This window comes from Lissotriton vulgaris, chromosome 11 (assembly GCF_964263255.1).
Source record: "Lissotriton vulgaris chromosome 11, aLisVul1.2, whole genome shotgun sequence".
NCBI classification, from domain to species: Eukaryota; Metazoa; Chordata; class Amphibia; order Caudata; family Salamandridae; genus Lissotriton; species Lissotriton vulgaris.
In genome coordinates this window covers 335,610,629-335,638,390 of record NC_141699.1, presented here as the reverse complement: position 1 = coordinate 335,638,390, position 27,762 = coordinate 335,610,629, and positions in this window count along the sequence as shown.

Here is a 27,762-nt window from a genome sequence, read left to right as displayed (position 1 = left end):
AGGAGAGAAGAAGAGAAAGGCATGGGGATGTGAATGCAGTGTGGTGGTAGAGAAAGAAAGGAAGGGTTCAGAAGGGAAGGTAGAAGGGAAGGGGAAATGGAAGTAGAAAGGGAACAGGCAAGGAAAAGGCAAAAGAAAAGGGAAACAAATAGGCAAAGGGAAGAAAGTGAATGGCAGACAGCAGGGAGGAGGAAAGAGAAAGAGATTGATGGAATAGGATGTGTTAGGGAGGGTGAGCAGTGGAGAGATAGGAGAAAGAAAGCTGAGAAAGTGAAGGGGAAAGGGAAAAGAAACGGGGAGTGAACATAGAAGAAGAGTAAAGGGAAGGGGAAATGGAGAGGAAAATCTGGAGGGAAAGGGAGGGAAGTCAAGGGAATTTTGGAAGGAAAGAGGAAAGGGATAAAAGAGATGGAAAAGGGAACAGGAAATGGAAATGGAAAGGGGAATGGGAATGGGAATGGGAAGGGGAAAGGGAAGGGGACGGGAAAGGGAAAGGGAAAGCGGAAGCGAAAGGGAAGGGAGAGAAGGATAGGGAAGGGGGAGGGGAGATGACCGATGAAAAGGGGAGGTGAGAAAAGGGAAGGATAGAGAAGGGAAATAAATGGAATCGAATGGGAGTGGAAGGGAATGGAAGGGAAGATAGGGGAAGGCGGACAGATAGGAGAGGCGATGAGAAAGGTATGAAATGGGTGGGGTGAGGTGGGAAGGGATGGGAAGGGAAGGGAAGGAAGGGAAGGGAGAGAGTAGAGAATGGAAGGGAATGGAAGGCGAGGTGAGGTAAGGGGAGGGGATCGAGGGGATAGAAGGGAAGGGAAGATACAAGATGGAAGTCAGAAAGGAGAGGAAGACAGGGATGGGATGGGATAAGAAGGGTGAAGAGTATCTTCCGTAAGGAAAATTGGAGAGGGAGAGGGAAAGAGAAAGGGAAAATGATAGGGATAAGGAAAGGGGAAGGGAAAGGGGAAGGGAAAGGGAAAGGGAAAAGGAGGTAAAGGTGGTTGACTATGGAATAGAAGGAAATGGAATGTGAAGGAAGTAGAGAAAGGGAAGGGAGATAAAGAAAGGGAAGGGTAGGGTTAGAGAATGTGAAGTGTTAAAAAGTAAATGTGGAAAGACATGTAAATGATTGTAATGGGAGGGCTGGGTATGGATGGGAAGGTAAAGGATCTGTGAAGAGAGGATTGGTTATCGAAAGGCTCCAGGAAATAGGATGGGAGTAGACAATAGGGGTACGGGTGAAAGGGATGTTATTTGCAGAGAAATTATAGGAGGGAGTAATATGAAAGAAACTGGAGAGTAAGAAATTGTGGTAAAAGAAGGAAAGGAAAGATATCAGGAAAGGGGTTTGGGTAGGAAGGGAACAGGCAATTGTGGAATGGGGGCAAGAAATGGGTAAGGACAGAAAGGAATTGGCTAGGAAATATGAAATATAAGATTTGGAAGGGAAGCTTTGGGTTAGAGGGCTGTGGGTTTTCAACGATGAAAGTGATAGTATAAGGGTGATTAAAATAAATAGTAATTTCAAGTCAGTTTCAAGTAAGTTTTCAGTTTGGTTTCAAGTTCAATTTTCAGTTCGGTTTTCCGATCTGTTTTTATTTGGTTCATCCACTCACCTTGACCCCTTGCACCCGCCTTTGCCCTATTTCATGACTCTGCTGAGCTGGGCAGCTTTGGCCTCTCACTGTCTCCAGCCGTCAGCAGCGGTCCTCCCCGTCGGGTGTCATTGAGGGAAATGTTGCAGCTGCCTGGTTACCAGCCTTTTATGCCAAAGACACATCACAATGGAGACTTTTTGACAAATAATCATACATCATCACTTCGTGGGTGATACCATTTGTTTCAGGTTAACAGGGGGAGCAGACAAGGCACGGGTATTAACCAATTTCTTGAGAAAATCCAATTACTTACTCACAAACATGATAATGCGATGAACGTGAAAGAAGATCCCATCCTACGCGAAATACTTCCCCGGCAGTGGTCCCTCCTTTCTGCTCTGCCACAGTGGAAGCCTCTCCTTTGCACGTATCCTGGGCCTCGTGACATCACATTACAGGGCCTGTGATATCATGTGTTCTATACACAGAATTCTGCTTCCGGTGCTGCAGGATAGGCACCGACCATTCCCGTGAATTTTAGTAAGTGGGTTTTTCTCAGTCTTCCTTTAAAATAAATTATATTTTCACCATAAGGATTATTGTCACAACCTGCCTGCACAGCGCTCTTTCGATGTACATATTAATGGCCACGGCATCATCCCTTGTGATTCTGTAGTTGTGGTTTCTGTGGTTGGACGTGGAACTCCCAATGAGGTCTGGCCTTGGACTATTGCAATTAGGGCCTCATTTACAAGAAGCAAACTTGTAATTACGCTCCGGTGGCGCTGGCCTCTCAATCCTATCTACAAGGCCACGTAAAGCCATCCTGCATGGCTTTCCATGGCCTTGTACATATGGTGCAGGGAACGCAGCACAAGTCGCTGCGTTGCCTCACACTACGATAGGGAGCTGTGCCACAGGCATTGCGGCGGGTGTTCCCACGTACCATCTATGGCATTTGACAAATTCACAGATTTACAACATGGTGGAAACCTGGGAATGCGTCAAAAGTCTACACTTCCCCATTGGTGGCATAATGGTTGTTTTTGTGCAGGAAGGTGTCCCTTCCTGCACAAAAACAACCTCATTACAACACAGGCATCCTTGCACCATGGTGCAAGGGTGCCTGTATTGGTGCTAGGTATCCATTTGTGCTCCAGCGCAGGGTAATAGGACATAGATACTGCGCATTCCTGCCCTTTTCTTTTGACACAGGGCAGCGCAGCGAATTGACGTGCAGCACTGTCCTGCATCAAATTGTTGTAAATAAGCCCCTTCATGTTTAATTTGATGCTGCATTCCTGGGGCCCATTGAGCTCTCTGACTGCTCATCCGTCTGCTGCTTCCATTTGCCCACAGTCATCATTCTGGTTTCCTCCCATCAAGCCTGGCTAAAGATATGGCTATAATTTCCTAATGTCAGCCCCTATGTTTAAATAAAAAAAAAAAATGCCGTAGTGGACACTTTAATAGTCTCAAATGAAAAGCGTCTGCTCGAAAATTTGGAGAAAATGGGGCCAAATACTGATTTTTACAGTGCAGTTTTCCAAAGACAGTAACTGGTAATCCCAGCTGTTTACAGACGTTTGCGAAGGAGGATTTATGGAAGATTACAATACTACCCAGCCTGTGTGTACTCAAAAGCAAAAGATTCATGCAAATCGTCCGCATCAGTGAATCATGCATGTACCTCTCAGAAAACTTTGCACCCAGCAGAACCACTTGATGCACAAAATATAAATTAGTCTGCAGTGGGAGACGCAGTGTCTGTCTGCTTCTGTGTGCCTGCTATTGTTATACGGTACTAGTTGTAATCCAAAATATGACAGAAAATAAAATATAATCAGAAATTCTCAAAATGTAGGCAAATGGTATGGCTATGGGTGGCTATCACGAGTGACGTGATAAGCATTGCTACCTCCAGGCTGTATGCCCGATGCTTGAATATTCCAAAGTGCTAATAAAATAAAGCTCAGTATGCTCAGATGACTTGTAATGGGTTCTGCTGCATTAGAGGGGTTCTCAATGGAGCACTTCTGATGCTATAACAAGCTTGTCTGCCATGGGAGATGATGTCAGTACTGCAGTCCAACCATAAGGCAAAAGGCGTAACCCACAGGTCTGCACAGGAGAGAGGCAGCCATAGTAAATGCTTTTTAAACTTTGCTTCGGGAAATAGTAAAGTAACTCACAGAAGTGCATTGGTCATGTGTACGAATACTAAAGGCTCTGTAGGGGCGTGAGGAGAGAATAGAAAGGAATCCACGGGCATTCATTGTTTATAGGCAGCATAAGTGCGTGCATGCTGTTTTGGGCCCATCCACTAGTGAGGAAGGAGCAGCCACAAAGCATGCACTGGATAGAGGCATTCATCAGAAATAATTTTGAGTATTTGTTTAGCAGTGATGGAGTGCAACCTAAAGGCAGGCACAGGAGAAGTGCAGGCCTAGCGAATCTTCTTTAAAGTCTACTTATGGGCAATAGAAGGACAATCCACAGGACCCAAGGTCACAATAGGATGAGCGGACACATAAACAACCAAGATAAAATGAAAAAAAGCAAATGTGAGTAGTCACAAGTTAAGGAGGTTAGGGCCTAATGCCCAGGTCAAAAATTACATTCACCCCTTGAGCATCTGATCATTCCTGTGGCTTCTGGTGGTCCCAAGCCTAGCAACTGTTAACATTCTGTCCTTGTGTTAAAGATCTTATTGGGTCACATAGAAGATTTACCCCTTAGGGTTAAAGATATTGACATAATGCAAGTTTAAAGAGTGCCACAATACATATATCCATACAGGATTTAACTCAAATATAAATACTGCCCTGGCATTTATTTCATACACTATGAAAATATGTGGCATGCCTCTGTGGAGAGGCGAGACAGCTACCATGGTTTCATTTACTTTTTACCTTTCTCGCTTATGTTCTCCCTTGTTGATTTTTAGGTCTAGCCTATAGTGGCAGCGCGCACGCTCTGCTCTCTTTGCGAGGCATGCAGTATTCAGTATGGAGTGGAAGCTCCGTAAAAGCTCCGCCCACTCTCCGCCAATCTTTTTCATTAGCGTGTGTCTTTGTCGGTCCTAAATGCTGCCTTCCGATTGGTTTTAGGCTTGTTAGTACCTCCTTATGACAGCCATGTCATCATTTGTATCCTTCCATGGCTACAGGCCCCTTCACTTCGAGTCTGTGCCTTCTCGCGCCCCTCCCCCTGGCTCCATTGTTTGTGCCTTCTCGCAAGGAGGACTGTCAGGGCTGCAATTTTCCTTGCATTAATACTTCGTAGTCATGGTTGAAGGTCAGGCCAGCAGCCCCACCCCAGCCAGCCTAGCTCAGAGAATCTGACAGGGGTGTGGATGGGGGGGTTGCTAAGCCCTCTCATCTCAACAGTCTATTCCGAGGTGAGGTACAGTACTAACGTTTAAGCGATGCAATACCTGGAACTTTCAGTGTGCAAATCATCCATCTTGAGTCCGATCACACTGAAGTGCCTGACAAATGAAAGTGAAACTGCGTCCAATGCTCCTATTCGTTTTTGTCTCCAAATAGCGCCATCTCTAGCCCTGAGCTAATCTCACTATTTACTGCTGGTGAAGCTCATTCTGAGCCTTCGCGGTACAAAAGGGGGTGGTGATGGACGGAGCGTCTGAATCAATCAAACACTCACACCCAGTCAAAAGATCTGGGTTTAATCCATCACCGTTCTTTAGCCCACTCTGCAACCCCAGTTCAGACATGGCTATATGCAAATCCGTCTGACCCTGTGCCTCATGGGAACAGTCCAGCCCGAACTGCCAAGCCATGTCTTCCCTGGACCGGAAAAAAGCTTCCTAGGACCGGTTTCTGGCATTCCAGCCGTCTTCAGCCCGGCTTGCTTCAATCCAGTGGCAAAGTGAGCAAGGGACTCCCGTCTGAGCATACCCTGCCACACTTATGGCGGCCAAAATCGGTACAAAAGGGGGTGGTGATGGACGGAGCATCTGAATCAATCAAACACTCACACCCAGTCAAAAGATCTGGGTTTAATCCATCACCGTTCTTTAGCCCACTCTGCCACCCCAGTTCAGACATGGCTATATGCAAATCAGTCTGACCCTGTGCCTCATGGGAACAGTCCAGCCCGAACTGCCAAGCCATGTCTTTCCTGGACCGGAAACAAGCTTCCGAGGACCGGTTTCTGGCATTCCAGTCGTCTTCCGCCCGGTTTGCTTGAATCCAGTGGCAAAGTGAGCAAGGGACTCACGTCTGAGCATACCCTGCCACACTTATGGCGGCCAAAAGCGGTACAAAAGGGGGTGGTGATGGACGGAGCATCTGATTCAATCAAACACTCACACCCAGTCAAAAGATCTGGGTTTAATCCATCACCGTTCTTTAGCCCACTCTGCCACCCCAGTTCAAACATGGCTATATGCAAATCAGTCTGACCCTGTGCCTCATGGGAACTATTCTGGGTTTTCAAGATCGTCACGATTTAAAGTAAAAGTGAAACTACAAGACAGCAAAGTACACTCGACTTAAAACTCAGTAGCTATGATTAAATTTTTCCTGTATTGGTCCCCTTTAGGTAACATCGTTACTGTGCAGACATGTTATGGGTTAAAAAAAAAACTCTTGTGAGTCAAGGCAGGGGTGCATCGGGAGTGGGCTGGTGTTTTTGGTGTGACCCCACCCTCCTTGGTGGTTGGGTCTGGGAGCAGAATCGGGTCTGCTATGCCTGTGTTGATTTTTTCCCACTTGTTAGTTGGGAAATGTAAGATTCACACCCGATTCTCACTTACTGAGCTCCGCCCTTGTACCCAGATGCGCTCCCAGCCTGACAACAACTATTTCCAGACCTCTTTTCTCTTCAGAAATTGACGGGGAATAAGGCAGAAGCGAGTCCTGCCTGGCTTTTTAGGCGATTCACAGAGCACATACTTATAGCTTGAGACAGGATTGTCGTCTCCAGTTTTCCACTGTTCCTTCTATCCTGCAGACATTTAGAAATGTTCTTGATTTAAACACAGTAATCAACAGCCTCTTACCAGAGGCACAGTTTGCTCTATTCCAGTTGTCTCTGTTAATTTTACCTGTGAAGTTAAAAAATAGGAGCAAGATGGCGGGCTGACGCCGTCGGGAAGACAGGCACTCTGAGCAGCTCCTGCTAAAGTCGGGTTGTAGTCCTTACCGATGGCTCTTGTCTATGGAAAATCTGTAGAAATTGAGGCAGAATTAATGCAGTTACAGAAGGGAGGCTGAATTCAGACTTCCCCCTCTTCGAATCGGATTATAAAATCATTTTGAGACCCTGCTGGCACACTGTAACGATGCTGGCGGCGTGGGAGTTGGAGCCAGCAAGCCACAACAAAAGACGCAACAAAGCAACCAAAGAAGGAACACTGCAACAAACTTGCCGTGTTTGTCGGATGATTTATGCTCACGCTCGCTGTCAGCACCGGTGCTCTCAGGCGGATTAACAGATCACGGCTGTTCTGCTGTCTTAGTTCGGGTATTTGCTGGGAGTCCTGGCTTGCAGGCAGAGTGAGTAAACTCACGATGGCTCCACCGAAAATACCGGCACGCTCCACACTCGCTGGGAAGCATCTACCCTCTACTGCAGCGGGGGAAACAGAGCGGAAGGAGGACACAGATTTCAGTGCAGGGACGTCAAATGGAAAATGTCGGGCCAACAATTCTAAAGTTGTTAATCCCATACTTCAGCTGATCCCATCAAAACTGTCTATAGAGAACGGTTTGAATCAAGACCTTGCAGGGGTGCTTATGCGGGCTAAACTGGACCAGCAAATATGTTTGGAAGAAGGCGCTGGAGAACTAGAGGGGGGTGAGACTTTGGCACAGGGGGAAAATGTGGTGGATACGGAGGTTGTGGATCCGAATGACAATGATATGCTAGGAATGATACTTCAGATCAGTCTGATGGGGGAAACCGAGAATGGTGTTGGAAACACAACTATTACAGAAGATACTGTTGAACTAGTTGATGAGACTAATATCGTTAACAGAATCCAAACCTCGCCAAATTTGAGTTCATCGGAGAAAGGGGAGATACCACAAAATCAAATGGAGAGCAGAAAGGAAGCAGAACCTAATACAAAGAACTTACCCAGGTCCGGGGCCAAGAAAAAGAATGTAGCAACAAAATCTGAATATCCATGGAGTAATAATAAGACAACACCGGTGAAATTTGACCAACAGGGTGGTGCGCTACGCAACAAGGAAATTCTTAATGATACCTCCCTTCGTCTCTAGGTCCAAACATAGGGTGGAGTTAAGTTTCTGGTCTCACGACTTTCTGGGATTAGCACAACAGAAGCACCTCAGAATGAAGATGCTTGAATGAATAAAGATACAGACACAGATCCCATTGCCTCTATTTCCTCTATTACCCCTCCTGCTTCTACGGCTCTAACAGCTTCTGCGCAACTAAAGCCATCTGACATCGGGGCAGCCTTAGGAGTGGATGGTGGCGAAGCTGATTCAAGCTTAAGACTAAGGCTAAAACCATCATTGGCTTTAATTTTTCAAGCATTAAAAGATCAGTGACAAGAAGCTCAGGAACACTACTCACAACTGAGGACGGATAATGTAGGCATTCAACAGGCTCTTCAGGCAGCAACAGCCAAAGTGGATTCCCTTGTTAATGATATAACAGATCTCCAGCAACGTGTAGCGGATACTGAGGAGGCTGTGTCAAAGACAGTGGAGCAAACACAGATTCATGTTACTTCAATTAAAGCACTTCAGCTCAAGGTGGAAGATTTAGAAAATCGCCAGCGTCGGCAGAATTTGAGATTATTTGGCGTTCCAGAGGGGAAAGAGGGCGCAGACCCTCGAGCATACTTGGAACTGCTTTTTCAGAAGGCTTTCCTAGATTTGGCACATTGGGACTGGGACAGCCAGATACAGCGGGCACATAGACTTCCTCTTGGACCCCAGAGAGAGGGATCTAAATTTCTAAGGCCTTTGTTAATTAATATTGGTAACTTTTTGTTACGTCAAGCCGTATACCTAAAGGCTCGCCCTAGCTCTTCTATAACAATTGATTCTGTTACTTTTTGTGTACGTTCAGATCTTTGCAAAGCCTCGGTGGATAGGAGATGGTAATGCGGCAGTTAATAGAACAAATGAAATCTCTAAATGCATAGGTATTTTTACAAGAGCCAGCACAGTTGAAGGTCTTGAGTGGAGGCTCTTAGTAAATGGCAACCTGAGAAGGGTGGGAAGCATTACATTGAAACTAATATTAAACTAACTTATGGAGTAGGGATTTATCAAAATTCACGGCTTCAAGACGGGGGCTCTCGGGTGGAGGGGCTGCGTTCGGGGTGAACTGTCTTCCTTTGGCTTCTGTTTTAGCAGCTTTTGTTAGGGGGAAATTCCTCTCCCAAGGCACGGGACGGGTTTTTGAGAGGTACTAGGAAGGGTTGGGTGGGTGAAAATATGAAAAAAGAGTTCAAGACAGCTAGAAAAGAAATGGATATGGCTTTAATAGGGCAGGATGAAAACATTAAAGGGGAAAATAAACTTTTTTATGATGAGCAAAATCAAATGTATTATTTGGAACGTCGCTGGTTTGAATACTAAACTTTAGAGACAGCTGGTACGGGAAGAATTAAAAACATATAATCCACAGTTTGTAATATTAACAGAAACACATCTTTCTTATAAAGATCGGAAGTTACTAGCACAACTCGGCTATGAAACTATTACATGCACTTCACAGTCTTGCTCTATCAGGGGAGTTGCTATCTTAAAACAAAAGGGATTTCAGTGTGCGACACTAAAAACTATGACTGATCGAGCTGGGAGGTGGGCAATAGCCCAGGTTGAAATACAAGGTAAAATGTATGTCATATGTGGTGTATATGGTCCTAGTCAAGATGAACCACTATTCTTTGATTCGATAAATATGGAACTTTTAAATTGGGAAGGGGAAAAACGGATCTTGGGGGATTTCAATTGTATTATGGATAACAATATAGATACTAGCAGACAGACACCCACTCGTAGAATAACCAGATCAAGAGCAGGGGTAGTAGAGATGGGAAGATTACAGTTGGTGACGGATCTGTGAAGATACCTATACCCTAACACTGCAGGATATACTTATTACTCATCTCCGCACCAGTCATATTCAGGAATAGACATGGCATGGGTGTCTAATGGGATCACTACAATAGCTGAAATTATGATATACCCGCGTATAACTTCCGACCACAATTCCCTTATGGTAAAATTCCAAGCTGTACTAACAGAAACGTTCCGTAAACCTTTTACATTTCCAAAATATCTACTTACAGACAAGACTTATGTAGAGACTACTAGAAGGCAGCTCAAACTCTTTTTTCGGGAAAACAAGGGCTCATCTACACGTCATACAATATGGGATACTTGTAAAGCAGTGGTTCGAGGCATGACATTACAATACATACTACAACAAAATAAAAAAAAAACAAGACCAAATGGAGGAGGCTATTTTGACTATGAGACAGGCTGAGGAGGATCATATAAATGCAGTTTTGTCTGCCTCACCCAATCAAGAGGAGCTTTTACGAGATTTAATTGATCAGAGGGTGGCGACCAAACAGGTATTTAGGGAAAGAATGATCAATAGATATAATAAATATCGTGCCACACAGTACGAGTTTGGGGAGCACATGGGAAAAGTTCTTGCTCATAAGGTAGCCGATGATCGGTCCAAAACTTACATTAAAGAAATTAGATTTGCAAATGGGACTACGTATACGGATCCAAAAGGGATCTTAGAACAATTTTCAGCTTTTTATCAGAAGCTATACACTTCTGAAACTATATCTAATAATGAAGAGATACAACAGTACTTTCAAAATATACATTTGCCAAAATTGAAAGAAGAAGATACTGTTATTATGGGTAAAGACATCAGTAATGAGGAAACACTATTAGCAATATTGGCACTCCCTTCGGGAAAAGCAACAGGGGAAGACCGATACCTTTGGAATTTTACAAAGTTTTCAAGGAGTACTTAACTGAACCATTCAGAGAGGTAGTTCAATATATTGGTTATAATGGTGTTGTACCAGAATATTCGAACTTGACATGAATAGTCTTCTTCCTAAAGAAAAATAAACCTCCTAATGAGTGTGGCTCTTATATGCCTATCTCACTAATTAATTCCGATGCAAAAATATTCGCTAAAATCCTGGCTACTCAATTAGCACCAGTTATGCCAGATCTTGTCTCAGTCCACCAACATGGTTTTATTCGAGGTAGGGAGACTACGGCTCATATAAATACTGCTGTCACTGCTTTTGATCTGGCTGAAAAAAACAGGAGTCAACTAGGTATGTTGCTTTTAGACGTGGAAAAGGTGTTCGAAAGGGTGGATTGGAAGTTTTTATAGGCTGTACAGGAAAAGGGTGGGTATAGGGGAAATATTCAAACAGTGGATACAGGCTTTATATGGTAAACCGCTAGCAAAATTAATGTATTTCGGAGCACAATCAGAAGTATTCTCAATCTCTCGTGTTACGCGACAGGTATGCCCACTTTCCCCTCTTTTATTTGCCCTCTATATTGAAACATTTATATTTTCATTACAACTTAACCCTCAAATCCTCCCACTAAGGCAGAGCATAAACTCATTAAAGGTAACTTCCTATGCAGATGATGTAGCTATATTCTCACCTGAACCAATCAGCGCAATGGAAGAAATAGAAAAAGAGGCAGCTAGATTTTGAGTAGTAACCGGCTATAAACTCAACACACATAAAAAGCAGCTGTAGGCAAATTTTACTACTAGGGAACTCCTAAGAGGGGTATGTACTGTGGCTGCATTTCTGGGGGTTAGAATATCCAGACAGATCAGCCAAATAATGTCATTAAATTACGAATTATTGATCAAGAAAACAGCTATTCAGCTAAAAAATGGAATAAACTCTCTATTGGTATTATCGCTGCGCTAACATAATTAAAATGAAAATACTCCCAAAATGTTTGTATCTTTTTAGATGGATGTATGATGTTACAACGCGTACTTTTAGCACGCATACCATTACCACGGATTTTTTACAACGCAGGTCATGTTACAACGGATACCTTTACAACGCAATACACTACAACGCAGATACTATTACAACGCATACCATTACAACGTAAGTATAATTATAGGTAAGTATATAATATTAATATAACATGTAAAAAACTTATTTTTGAATTGTTATATTTAATTATTTATTATTTAATTATTAAAAAAATAATAATAATAATAATTGGAACTTTTAAATTTGTAAATATATATTAAAAATACCCCTGTACCCTAAAACCCAAACCCAGCCCTAAAACCTAAAAATACCCCTGTACCCTAAAACCCAAACCCAGCCCTAAAACCTAAAAATACCCCTGTACCCCAAAACCCAAACCCAGCCCTAAAACCTAAAAATACCCCTGTACCCCAAAACCCAAACCCAGCCCTAAAACCTAAAAATACCCCTGTACCCCAAAACCCAAACCCAGCCCTAAAACCTAAAAATACCCCTGTACCCCAAAACCCAAACCCAGCCCTAAAACCTAAAAATACCCCTGTACCCCAAAACCCAAACCCAGCCCTAAAACCTAAAAATACCCCTGTACCCCAAAACCCAACCCCAGCCCTAAAACCTAAAAATACCCCTGTACCCCAAAACCCAAACCCAGCCCTAAAACCTAAAAATACCCCTGTACCTCAAAACCCAAACCCAGCCCTAAAACCTAAAAATACCCCTGTACCCCAAAACCCAAACCCAGCCCTAAAACCTAAAAATACCCCTGTACCCCAAAACCCAAACCCAGCCCTAAAACCTAAAAATACCCCTGTACCTCAAAACCCAAACCCAGCCCTAAAACCTAAAAATACCCCTGTACCCCAAAACCCAAACCCAGCCCTAAAACCTAAAAATACCCCTGTACCCCAAAACCCAAACCCAGCCCTAAAACCTAAAAATACCCCTGTACCTCAAAACCCAAACCCAGCCCTAAAACCTAAAAATACCCCTGTACCCCAAAATCCAAACCCAGCCCTAACACCTAAAAATACCCCTGTACCCCAAAACCCAAACCCAGCCCTAAAACCTAAAAATACCCCTGTACCCCAAAACCCAAACCCAGCCCTAAAACCTAAAAATACCCCTGTACCCCAAAACCCAAACCCAGCCCTAAAACCTAAAAATACCCCTGTACCTCAAAACCCAAACCCAGCCCTAAAACCTAAAAATACCCTTGTACCCCAAAACACAAACCCAGCCCTAAAACCTAAAAATACCCCTGTACCCCAAAACCCAAACCCAGCCCTAAAACCTAAAAATACCCCTGTACCCCAAAACCCAAACCCAGCCCTAAAACCTAAAAATACCCCTGTACCCTATAACAAAATACCACTAATAAATGTTTTTAAAAAAAGAAAAACTTACCTATAATTATACTTACGATGTAATGGTATGCGTTGTAATAGTATCAGCGTTGTAGTGTATTGCGTTGTAAAGTTATCCGTTGTAACATGACCTGCGTTGTAAAAAATCTGTGGTAATGGAATCCGTTGTAAAAAATCCGTGGTAACAGTTACATACCTTTTTAGATCCATCCCTCTACGGGTCCCTAACAGCTTTTTTGAAAGATTAATGGCCTTTTTAGTAGTTTACTATGGGGCTACAGGAAGGCACGCAGAGCAATGGATCTACTGAAGTGCCCTAATGAACAGGGGGGTATAGACTTGCCAGATCTTAAAATGTACTTTTCGTCTGCATTCGCAGCTCGTTTCCAGAGCTTATTAATTCCTTCGTGTACCACCTTTTTCCACCAATTTTTATTGGCAGAAAATAGTTTGATGTACATGTATAAAACGATTGATCCGAATTACTTCAAACGTGTAAAATGTAAGACTCTACGGGACACTATTTCCGTCTGGAAAGGAATTTTCACTAGCCGTGATCTATCTTACTATCACGATACACTTCCTTTGTGGGGGAACCCGATCTTCCCTGAGATTTATCAGGATGTTGCATTAAGACAATGGGCGGATTTTGGGATTTCTACACTTGGGGATTTATTTGATCACTGGGATTTTGTTACATTTGAAAAAGTTGAAAATCTTGTTTAAACTACCAGGTCACATGTCTTTTAAATATTTACAAATTAAGAGCTTTTTGCTGACTCACCTAAAACTAACTAAAATAGGTAAGTCAGAGACATGGGATCTATTATATCAGGATAAAACTAAACTCATGATTAGCCGTATGTATAAGATCCTTGTCAGCTCTAGAAAGGGGGATGGTAATAAACTAGCCCATAAATGGAGCATAATACTGGGGGGGGGGTGGGTACGTAAAACAATATAGAGCAAAGTTTAGGGGTAGTAAAGAAATCTGTACATGCTACAAATCTACAAATACAGCAGCTTTGCACTATCTGTACCCTGTATCATACACCAGAGAAAATAGCCAAATGGGTCAATATAGGGACAGCTAACACACGTACGACATGTCCTAAATGTGATCTTTTTGCTGCGAACCTGATACATATGTTTGTAGAGTGTCCTAAGCTGAATGACTTCTGGCAACAGATAGGCCAAATTTGCTCTCAGAAGTTAAGGATCGACTTTTCCCCTACAGTGAGGGATATTTTGCTTGGACCTGATATGTTTAGTCATCGACATAATCGGCTATTACTGATTTTGTTGGTAGTAGCAAGATTGGTGATCGTTCGAGTCTGGATCAGCTTGTACCTTCCAAACATTAACGATTGGTGGACTTTGTGGAAGGAGATATACTCAATGGAAAATATGCTGGCCAATGCAAGGGGCTCACAAGCCCTTGTACCCAGATGCGCTCCCAGCCTGACAACAACTATTTCCAGACCTCTTTTCTCTTCAGAAATTGACGGGGAATAAGGCAGAAGCGAGTCCTGCCTGGCTTTTTAGGCGATTCACAGAGCACATACTTATAGCTTGAGACAGGATCGTCATCTCCAGTTTTCCACTGTTCCTTCTATCCTGCAGACCTCCTATTTAGAAATGTTCTTGATTTAAACACAGTAATCAACAGCCTCTTACCAGAGGCACAGTTTGCTCTATTCCAGTTGTCTCTGTTAATTTTACCTGTGAAGTTAAAAAATAGGAGCAAGATGGCGGGCTGACGCCGTCGGGAAGACAGGCACTCTGAGCAGCTCCTGCTAAAGTCGGGTTGTAGCCCTTACCGATGGCTCTTGTCTATGGAAAATCTGTAGAAACTGAGGCAGAATTAATGCGGTTACAGAAGGGAGGCTGAATTCAGACTTCCCCCTCTTCGAATCGGATTGTAAAATCATTTTGAGACCCTGCTGGCACACTGTAACGATGCTGGCGGCGTGGGAGTTGGAGCCAGCAAGCCACAACAAAAGACGCAACAAAGCAACCAAAGAAGGAACACTGCAACAAACTTGCCGTGTTTGTCGGATGACTTATGCTCACGCTCGCTGTCAGCACCGTTGCTCTCAGGCGGATTAACAGATCACGGCTGTTCTGCTGTCTTAGTTCGGGTATTTGCTGGGAGTCCTGGCTTGCAGGCAGAGCGAGTAAACTCACGATGGCTCCACCGAAAATACCGGCACGCTCCACACTCGCTGGGAAGCTTCTACCCTCTACTGCAGTGGGGGAAACAGAGCGGAAGGAGGACACAGATTTCAGTGCAGGGACGTCAAATGGAAAATGTCGGGCTAACAATTCTAAAGTTGTTAATCCCATACTTCAGCTGATCCGATCAGGAAAAGCTGCTGAGCTGATCTCATCAAAACTGTCTATAGAGAACGGTTTGAATCAAGACCTTGCAGGGGTGCTTATGTGGGCTAAACTGGACCAGCAAATATGTTTGGAAGAAGGCGCTGGAGAACTAGAGGGGGGTGAGACTTTGGCACAGGGGGAAAATGTGGTGGATAAGGAGGTTGTGGATCCGAATGACAATGATATGCTAGGAACGATACTTCAGATCAGTCTGATGGGGGAAACCGAGAATGGTGTTGGAAACACAACTATTACAGAAGATACTGTTGAACTAGTTGATGAGACTAATATCGTTAACAGAATCCAAACCTCGCCAAATTTGAGTTCATCGGAGGAAGGGGAGATACCACAAAATCAAATGGAGGGCAGAAAGGAAGCAGAACCTAATACAAAGAACTCACCCAGGTCCAAGAAAAAGAATGTAGCAACAAAATCTGAATATCCAAGGGGTAATAATAAGACAACACCGGTGAAATTTGACCAACAGGGTGGTGCGCTACGCAACAAGGAAATTCTTAATGATACATATCCTGTATGTGGGGATTCCTGCCTACCAGCTCCAAAAACTCCAGTTAATTCAGAACCAGGCCGCTCGCTTGGTGTTCCACCAACCTAAACACCAGCATGTCTCCCCCCTTCTGAGGAGCCTCCACTGGCTCCCAGTGGCTAAACGGTGCTCCTTCAAACTCGGATGCACCATATTCAAATCCCTTCATAACCGCGCCCCTGAGTTCATCTCCTCCAAGCTAAAGCGATACCTCCCAACCCGCAATTTACGATCTTCTGCTGACAATCTTCTATGCATCCCATCTAACCGCCGCAAAAAACACGGCGGATTGCGCTTTTCTTTTTTAGGCCCTTCCTTCTGGAACTCCCTCCCTTCCTCCTTTCGTCACTGCCCCTCTTATGAGCTGTTCCGGAAAACTTTAAAAACCTACCTTTTCAAAGCGGCCTTTGAGTAAAAACTTCTGCCCTGGCTCGATATGTCTGTTATGAGCGCCAAGAAACCGTCTCGGTGTACGTGCGCGGTATAAACTCTTTAACATAACATAACATAACATAACATACCTCCCTTCGTCTCTGGGTCCAAACATAGGGTGGAGTTAAGTTTTTGGTCTCACGACTTTCTGGGATTAGCACGACAGAAGCACCTCAGAATGAAGATGCTTGAATGAATAAAGATACAGACACAGCTCCCATTGCCTCTATTTCCTCTATTACCCCTCCTGCTTCTACGGCTCTAACAGCTTCTGCGCAACTAAAGCCATCTGACATCAGGGCAGCCTTAGGAGTGGATGGTGGCGAAGCTGATTCAAGCTTAAGACTAAGGCTAAAACCATCATTGGCTTTAATTTTTCAAGCATTAAAAGATCAGTGACAAGAAGCTCAGGAACACTACTCACAACTGAGGACGGATAATGTAGGCATTCAACAGGCTCTTCAGGCAGCAACAGCCAAAGTGGATTCCCTTGTAAATGATATAACAGATCTCCAGCAACGTGTAGCGGATACTGAGGAGGCTGTGTCAAAGACAGTGGAGCAAACACAGATTCATGTTACTTCAATTAAAGCACTTCAGCTCAAGGTGGAAGATTTAGAAAATCGCCAGCGTCGGCAGAATTTGAGATTATTTGGCGTTCCAGAGGGGAAAGAGGGCGCAGACCCTCGAGCATACTTGGAACTGCTTTTTCAGAAGGCTTTCCTAGATTTGGCACATTGGGACTGGGACAGCCAGATACAGCGGGCACATAGACTTCCTCTTGGACCCAAGAGAGAGGGATCTAAATTTCTAAGGCCTTTGTTAATTAATATTGGTAACTTTTTGTTACGTCAGGCCGTATACCTAAAGGCTCGCCCTAGCTCTTCTATAACAATTGATTCTGTTACTTTTTTTGTAAGTTCGGATCTTTGCAAAGCCTCGGTGGATAGGAGATGGTTAATGCGGCAGTTAATAGAACAAATGAAATCTCTAAATGCATAGGTATTTTTACAAGAGCCAGCACGGTTGAAGGTCTTGAGTGGAGGCTCTTAGTAAATGGCAACATGAGAAGGGTGGGAAGCATTACATTGAAACTAATATTAAACTAACTTATGGAGTAGGGATTTATCAAAATTCACGGCTTCATACTGTCTTCCTTTGGCTTCTGTTTTAGCAGCTTTTGTTAGGGGGTAATTCCTCTCCCAAGGCACGGGACGGGTTTTTGAGAGGTACTAGGAAGGGTTGGGTGGGTGAAAATATGAAAAAAGAGTTCAAGACAGCTAGAAAAGAAATGTATATGGCTTTAATAGGGCAGGATGAAAACATTAAAGGGGAAAATAAACTTTTTTATGATGAGCAAAATCAAATGTATTATTTGGAACGTCGCTGGTTTGAATACTAAACTTTAGAGACAGTTGCTACGGGAAGAATTAAAAACATATAATCCACAGTTTGTAATATTAACAAAAACACATCTTTCTTATAAAGATCGGAAGTTACTAGCACAACTCGGCTATGAAACTATTACATGCACTTCACAGTCTTGCTCTATCAGGGGAGTTGCTATCTTAAAACAAAAGGGATTTCAGTGTGCGACACTAAAAACTATGACTGATAAAGCTGGGAGGTGGGTAATAGCCCAGGTTGAAATACAAGGTAAAATGTATGTCATATGTGGTGTATATGGTCCTAGTCAAGATGAACCACTATTCTTTGATTCGATAAATATGGAACTTTTAAATTGGGAAGGGGAAAAACTGATCTTGGGGGATTTCAATTGTATTATGGATAACAATATAGATACTAGCAGACAGACACCCACTCGTAGAATACCAGATCAAGAGCAGGGGTAGTAGAGATGGGAAGATTACAGTTGGTGACGGATCTGTGGAGATACCTATACCCTAACACTGCAGGATATACTTATTACTCATCTCCGCACCAGTCATATTCAGGAATAGACATGGCATGGGTGTCTAATGGGATCACTACAATAGCTGAAATTATGATATACCCACGTATAACTTCCGACCACAATTCCCTTATGGTAAAATTCCAAGCTGTACTAACAGAAACGTTCCGTAAACCTTTTACATTTCCAAAATATCTACTTACAGACAAGACTTATGTAGAGACTACTAGAAGGCAGCTCAAACTTTTTTTTCGGGAAAACAAGGGCTCATCTACACGTCATACAATATGGGATACTTGTAAAGCAGTGGTTCGAGGCATGACATTACAATACATACTACAACAAAATAAAAAAAAAACAAGACCAAATAGAGGAGGCTATTTTGACTATGAGACAGGCTGAGGAGGATCATATAAATGCAGTTTTGTCTGCCTCACCCAATCAAGAGGAGCTTTTACGAGATTTAATTGATCAGAGGGTGGCGGCCAAACAGGTATTTAGGGAAAGAATGATCAATAGATATAATAAATATCGTGCCACACAGTACGAGTTTGGGGAGCACATAGGAAAAGTTCTCGCTCATAAGGTAGCCGATGATCGGTCCAAAACTTACATTAAAGAAATTAGATTTGCAAATGGGACTACGTATACGGATCCAAAAGGGATCTTAGAACAATTTTCAGCTTTTTATCAGAAGCTATACACTTCTGAAACTATATCTAATAATGAAGAGATACAACAGTACTTTCAAAATATACATTTGCCAAAATTGAAAGAAGAAGATACTGTTATTATGGGTAAAGACATCAGTAATGAGGAAACACTATTAGCAATATTGGCACTCCCTTCGGGAAAAGCAACAGGGGAAGACCCGATACCTTTGGAATTTTACAAAGTTTTCAAGGAGTACTTAACTGAACCATTCAGAGAGGTAGTTCAATATATTGGTTATAATGGTGTTGTACCAGAATATTCGAACTTGACATGAATAGTCTTCTTCCTAAAGAAAAATAAACCTCCTAATGAGTGTGGCTCTTATATGCCTATCTCACTAATTAATTCCGATGCAAAAATATTCGCTAAAATCCTGGCTACTCAATTAGCACCAGTTATGCCAGATCTTGTCTCAGTCCACCAACATGGTTTTATTCGAGGTAGGGAGACTACGGCTCATATAAATACTGCTGTCACTGCTTTTGATCTGGCTGAAAAAAACAGGAGTCAACTAGGTATGTTGCTTTTAGACGTGGAAAAGGTGTTCGAAAGGGTGGATTGGAAGTTTTTATAGGCTGTACAGGAAAAGGGTGGGTATAGGGGAAATATTCAAACAGTGGATACAGGCTTGGTAAACCGCTAGCAAAATTAATGTATTTCGGAGCACAATCAGAAGTATTCTCAATCTCTCGTGTTACGCGACAGGTATGCCCACTTTCCCCTCTTTTATTTGCCCTCTATATTGAAACATTTATATTTTCATTACAACTTAACCCTCAAATCCTCCCACTAAGGCAGAGCATAAACTCATTAAAGGTAACTTCCTATGCAGATGATGTAGCTATATTCTCACCTGAACCAATCAGCGCAATGGAAGAAATAGAAAAAGAGGCAGCTAGATTTTGAGTAGTAACCGGCTATAAACTCAACACACATAAAAAGCAGCTGTAGGCAAATTTTACTACTAGGGAACTCCTAAGAGGGGTATGTACTGTGGCTGCATTTCTGGGGGTTAGAATATCCAGACAGATCAGCCAAATAATGTCATTAAATTACGAATTATTGATCAAGAAAACAGCTATTCAGCTAAAAAATGGAATAAACTCTCTATTGGTATTATCGCCGCGCTAACATAATTAAAATGAAAATACTCCCAAAATGTTTGTATCTTTTTAGATGGATGTATGATGTTACAACGCGTACTTTTAGCACGCATACCATTACCACGGATTTTTTACAACGCAGGTCATGTTACAACTGATACCTTTACAACGCAATACACTACAACGCAGATACTATTACAACGCATACCATTACAACGTAAGTATAATTATAGGTAAGTATATAATATTAATATAACATGTAAAAAATTATTTTTGAATTATTATATTTAATTATTTATTATTTAATTAATAAAAAAATAATAATAATAATAATAATAATTGGAACTTTTAAATTTGTAAATATATATTAAAAATACCCCTGTACCCTAAAACCCAAACCCAGCCCTAAAACCTAAAAATACCCCTGAACCCTAAAACCCAAACCCAGCCCTAAAACCTAAAAATACCCCTGTACCCCAAAACCCAAACCCAGCCCTAAAACCTAAAAATACCCCTGTACCCCAAAACCCAAACCCAGCCCTAAAACCTAAAAATACCCCTGTACCCCAAAACCCAAACCCAGCCCTAAAACCTAAAAATACCCCTGTACCCCAAAACCCAAACCCAGCCCTAAAACCTAAAAATACCCCTGTACCCCAAAACCCAAACCCAGCCCTAAAACCTAAAAATACCCCTGTACCCCAAAACCCAAACCCAGCCCTAAAACCTAAAAATACCCCTGTACCTCAAAACCCAAACCCAGCCCTAAAACCTAAAAATACCCCTGTACCCCAAAACCCAAACCCAGCCCTAAAACCTAAAAATACCCCTGCACCCCAAAATCCAAACCCAGCCCTAAAACCTAAAAATACCCCTGTACCCCAAAACCCAAACCCAGCCCTAAAACCTAAAAATACCCCCTGTACCCCAAAACCCAAACCCAGCCCTAAAACCTAAAATACCCCTGTACCCCAAAACCCAAACCCAGCCCTAAAACCTAAAAATACCCCTGTACCTCAAAACCCAAACCCAGCCCTAAAACCTAAAAATACCCCTGTACCCCAAAACACAAACCCAGCCCTAAAAATACCCCTGTACCCCAAAACCCAAACTCAGCCCTAAAACCTAAAAATACCCCTGTACCCCAAAACCCAAACCCAGCCCTAAAACCTAAAAATACCCCTGTACCCCAAAACCCAAACCTAGCCCTAAAACCTAAAAATACCCCTGTACCCCAAAACCCAAACCCAGCCCTAAAACCTAAAAATACCCCTGTACCCTATAACAAAATACCACTAATAAATGTTTTTAAAAAAAGAAAAACTTACCTATAATTATACTTACGATGTAATGGTATGCGTTGTAATAGTATCAGCGTTGTAGTGCATTGCGTTGTAAAGGTATCCGTTGTAACATGACCTGCGTTGTAAAAAATCTGTGGTAATGGAATCCGTTGTAAAAAATCTGTGGTAACAGTTACATACCTTTTTAGATCCATCCCTCTACGGGTCCCTAACAGCTTTTTTGAAAGATTAGATGGCCTTTTTAGTAGTTTACTATGGGGCTATAGGAAGGCACGCAGAGCAATGGATCTACTGAAGTGCCCTAATGAACAGGGGGGTATAGACTTGCCAGATCTTAAAATGTACTTTTCGTCTGCATTCGCAGCTCGTTTCCAGAGCTTATTAATTCCTTCATGTACCACCTTTTTCCACCAATTTTTATTGGCAGAAAATAGTTTGATGTACATGTATAAAACGATTGATCCGAATTACTTCAAACGTGTAAAATGTAAGACTCTACGGGACACTATTTCCGTCTGGAAAGCTATTTTCACTAGCCGTGATCTATCTTACTATCACAATACACTTCCTTTGTGGGGGAACCCGATCTTCCCTGAGATTTATCAGGATGTTGCATTAAGACAATGGGCGGATTTTGGGATTTCTACACTTGGGGATTTATTTGATCACTGGGATTTTGTTACATTTGAAAAAGTTGAAAATCTTGTTTAAACTACCAGGTCACATGTCTTTTAAATATTTACAAATTAAGAGCTTTTTGCTGACTCACCTAAAACTGACTAAAATAGGTAAGTCAGAGACATGGGATCTATTATATCAGGATAAAACTAAACTCATGATTAGCCGTATGTATAAGATCCTTGTCAGCTCTAGAAAGGGGGATGGTAATAAACTAGCCCATAAATGGAGCATAATATTGGGGGGGGGTGGGTACGTAAAACAATATAGAGCAAAGTTTAGGGGTAGTAAAGAAATCTGTACATGCTACAAATCTACAAATACAGCAGCTTTGCACTATCTGTACCCTGTATCATACACCAGAGAAAATAGCCAAATGGGTCAATATAGGGACAGCTAACACACGTACGACATGTCCTAAATGTGATCTTTTTGCTGCGAACCTGATACATATGTTTGTAGAGTGTCCTAAGCTGAATGACTTCTGGCAACAGATAGGCCAAATTTGCTCTCAGAAGTTAAGGATCGACTTTTCCCCTACAGTGAGGGATATTTTGCTTGGACCTGATATGTTTAGTCATCGACATAATCGGCTATTACTGATTTTGTTGGTAGTAGCAAGATTGGTGATCGTTCGAGTCTGGATCAGCTTGTACCTTCCAAACATTAACGATTGGTGGACTTTGTGGAAGGAGATATACTCAATGGAAAATATGCTGGCCAATGCAAGGGGCTCACAAGCCCTTGTTCCCAGATGCGCTCCCAGCCTGACAACAACTATTTCCAGACCTCTTTTCTCTTCAGAAATTGACGGGGAATAAGGCAGAAGCGAGTCCTGCCTGGCTTTTTAGGCGATTCACAGAGCACATACTTATAGCTTGAGACAGGATCGTCGTCTCCAGTTTTCCACTGTTCCTTCTATCCTGCAGACCTCCTATTTAGAAATGTTCTTGATTTAAACACAGTAATCAACAGCCTCTTACCAGAGGCACAGTTTGCTCTATTCCAGTTGTCTCTGTTAATTTTACCTGTGAAGTTAAAAAATAGGAGCAAGATGGCGGGCTGACGCCGTCGGGAAGACAGGCACTCTGAGCAGCTCCTGCTAAAGTCGGGTTGTAGCCCTTACCGATGGCTCTTGTCTATGGAAAATCTGTAGAAACTGAGGCAGAATTAATGCGGTTACAGAAGGGAGGCTGAATTCAGACTTCCCCCTCTTCGAATCGGATTGTAAAATCATTTTGAGACCCTGCTGGCACACTGTAACGATGCTGGCGGCGTGGGAGTTGGAGCCAGCAAGCCACAACAAAAGACGCAACAAAGCAACCAAAGAAGGAACACTGCAACAAACTTGCCGTGTTTGTCGGATGATTTATGCTCACGCTCGCTGTCAGCACCGGTGCTCTCAGGCGGATTAACAGATCACGGCTGTTCTGCTGTCTTAGTTCGGGTATTTGCTGGGAGTCCTGGCTTGCAGGCAGAGCGAGTAAACTCACGATGGCTCCACCGAAAATACCGGCACGCTCCACACTCGCTGGGAAGCTTCTACCCTCTACTGCAGTGGGGGAAACAGAGCGGAAGGAGGACACAGATTTCAGTGCAGGGACGTCAAATGGAAAATGTCGGGCTAACAATTCTAAAGTTGTTAATCCCATACTTCAGCTGATCCGATCAGGAAAAGCTGCTGAGCTGATCTCATCAAAACTGTCTATAGAGAACGGTTTGAATCAAGACCTTGCAGGGGTGCTTATGTGGGCTAAACTGGACCAGCAAATATGTTTGGAAGAAGGCGCTGGAGAACTAGAGGGGGGTGAGACTTTGGCACAGGGGGAAAATGTGGTGGATAAGGAGGTTGTGGATCCGAATGACAATGATATGCTAGGAACGATACTTCAGATCAGTCTGATGGGGGAAACCGAGAATGGTGTTGGAAACACAACTATTACAGAAGATACTGTTGAACTAGTTGATGAGATTAATATCGTTAACAGAATCCAAACCTCGCCAAATTTGAGTTCATCGGAGGAAGGGGAGATACCACAAAATCAAATGGAGGGCAGAAAGGAAGCAGAACCTAATACAAAGAACTCACCCAGGTCCAAGAAAAAGAATGTAGCAACAAAATCTGAATATCCAAGGGGTAATAATAAGACAACACCGGTGAAATTTGACCAACAGGGTGGTGCGCTACGCAACAAGGAAATTCTTAATGATACATATCCTGTATGTGGGGATTCCTGCCTACCAGCTCCAAAAACTCCAGTTAATTCAGAACCAGGCCGCTCGCTTGGTGTTCCACCAACCTAAACACCAGCATGTCTCCCCCCTTCTGAGGAGCCTCCACTGGCTCCCAGTGGCTAAACGGTGCTCCTTCAAACTCGGATGCACCATATTCAAATCCCTTCATAACCGCGCCCCTGAGTTCATCTCCTCCAAGCTAAAGCGATACCTCCCAACCCGCAATTTACGATCTTCTGCTGACAATCTTCTATGCATCCCATCTAACCGCCGCAAAAAACACGGCGGATTGCGCTTTTCTTTTTTAGGCCCTTCCTTCTGGAACTCCCTCCCTTCCTCCTTTCGTCACTGCCCCTCTTATGAGCTGTTCCGGAAAACTTTAAAAACCTACCTTTTCAAAGCGGCCTTTGAGTAAAAACTTCTGCCCTGGCTCGATATGTCTGTTATGAGCGCCAAGAAACCGTCTCGGTGTACGTGCGCGGTATAAACTCTTTAACATAACATAACATAACATAACATACCTCCCTTCGTCTCTGGGTCCAAACATAGGGTGGAGTTAAGTTTCTGGTCTCACGACTTTCTGGGATTAGCACGACAGAAGCACCTCAGAATGAAGATGCTTGAATGAATAAAGATACAGACACAGCTCCCATTGCCTCTATTTCCTCTATTACCCCTCCTGCTTCTACGGCTCTAACAGCTTCTGCGCAACTAAAGCCATCTGACATCAGGGCAGCCTTAGGAGTGGATGGTGGCGAAGCTGATTCAAGCTTAAGACTAAGGCTTAAACCATCATTGGCTTTAATTTTTCAAGCATTAAAAGATCAGTGACAAGAAGCTCAGGAACACTACTCACAACTGAGGACGGATAATGTAGGCATTCAACAGGCTCTTCAGGCAGCAACAGCCAAAGTGGATTCCCTTGTAAATGATATAACAGATCTCCAGCAACGTGTAGCGGATACTGAGGAGGCTGTGTCAAAGACAGTGGAGCAAACACAGATTCATGTTACTTCAATTAAAGCACTTCAGCTCAAGGTGGAAGATTTAGAAAATCGCCAGCGTCGGCAGAATTTGAGATTATTTGGCGTTCCAGAGGGGAAAGAGGGCGCAGACCCTCGAACATACTTGGAACTGCTTTTTCAGAAGGCTTTCCTAGATTTGGCACATTGGGACTGGGACAGCCAGATACAGCGGGCACATAGACTTCCTCTTGGACCCAAGAGAGAGGGATCTAAATTTCTAAGGCCTTTGTTAATTAATATTGGTAACTTTTTGTTACGTCAGGCCGTATACCTAAAGGCTCGCCCTAGCTCTTCTATAACAATTGATTCTGTTACTTTTTTTGTAAGTTCGGATCTTTGCAAAGCCTCGGTGGATAGGAGATGGTTAATGCGGCAGTTAATAGAACAAATGAAATCTCTAAATGCATAGGTATTTTTACAAGAGCCAGCACGGTTGAAGGTCTTGAGTGGAGGCTCTTAGTAAATGGCAACATGAGAAGGGTGGGAAGCATTACATTGAAACTAATATTAAACTAACTTATGGAGTAGGGATTTATCAAAATTCACGGCTTCAAGACGGGGGCTCTCGGGTGGAGGGGCTGCGTTCGGGGTGTACTGTCTTCCTTTGGCTTCTGTTTTAGCAGCTTTTGTTAGGGGGTAATTCCTCTCCCAAGGCACGGGACGGGTTTTTGAGAGGTACTAGGAAGGGTTGGGTGGGTGAAAATATGAAAAAAGAGTTCAAGACAGCTAGAAAAGAAATGGATATGGCTTTAATAGGGCAGGATGAAAACATTAATGGGGAAAATAAACTTTTTTATGATGAGCAAAATCAAATGTATTATTTGGAACGTCGCTGGTTTGAATACTAAACTTTAGAGACAGTTGCTACGGGAAGAATTAAAAACATATAATCCACAGTTTGTAATATTAACAGAAACACATCTTTCTTATAAAGATCGGAAGTTACTAGCACAACTCGGCTATGAAACTATTACATGCACTTCACAGTCTTGCTCTATCAGGGGAGTTGCTATCTTAAAACAAAAGGGATTTCAGTGTGCGACACTAAAAACTATGACTGATCGAGCTGGGAGGTGGGCAATAGCCCAGGTTGAAATACAAGGTAAAATGTATGTCATATAAGGTGTATATGGTCCTAGTCAAGATGAACCACTATTCTTTGATTCGATAAATATGAAACTTTTAAATTGGGAAGGGGAAAAACTGATCTTGGGGGATTTCAATTGTATTATGGATAACAATATAGATACTAGCAGACAGACACCCACTCGTTGAATGACCAGATCAAGAGCAGGGGTAGTAGAGATGGGAAGATTACAGTTGGTGACGGATCTTTGGAGATACCTATACCCTAACACTGCAGGATATACTTATTACTCATCTCCGCACCAGTCATATTCAGGAATAGACATGGCATGGGTGTCTAATGGGATCACTACAATAGCTGAAATTATGATATACCCACGTATAACTTCCGACCACAATTCACTTATGGTAAAATTCCAAGCTGTACTAACAGAAACGTTCCGTAAACCTTTTACATTTCCAAAATATCTACTTACAGACAAGACTTATGTAGAGACTACTAGAAGGCAGCTCAAACTCTTTTTTCGGGAAAACAAGGGCTCATCTACACGTCATACAATATGGGATACTTGTAAAGCAGTGGTTCGAGGCATGACATTACAATACATACTACAACAAAATAAAAAAAAAACAAGACCAAATAGAGGAGGCTATTTTGACTATGAGACAGGCTGAGGAGGATCATATAAATGCAGTTTTGTCTGCCTCACCCAATCAAGAGGAGCTTTTACGAGATTTAATTGATCAGAGGGTGGCGGCCAAACAGGTATTTAGGGAAAGAATGATCAATAGATATAATAAATATCGTGCCACACAGTACGAGTTTGGGGAGCACATGGGAAAAGTTCTCGCTCATAAGGTAGCCGATGATCGGTCCAAAACTTACATTAAAGAAATTAGATTTGCAAATGGGACTACGTATACGGATCCAAAAGGGATCTTAGAACAATTTTCAGCTTTTTATCAGAAGCTATACACTTCTGAAACTATATCTAATAATGAAGAGATACAACAGTACTTTCAAAATATACATTTGCCAAAATTGAAAGAAGAAGATACTGTTATTATGGGTAAAGACATCAGTAATGAGGAAACACTATTAGCAATATTGGCACTCCCTTCGGGAAAAGCAACAGGGGAAGACCCAATACCTTTGGAATTTTACAAAGTTTTCAAGGAGTACTTAACTGAACCATTCAGAGAGGTAGTTCAATATATTGGTTATAATGGTGTTGTACCAGAATATTCGAACTTGACATGAATAGTCTTCTTCCTAAAGAAAAATAAACCTCCTAATGAGTGTGGCTCTTATATGCCTATCTCACTAATTAATTCCGATGCAAAAATATTCGCTAAAATCC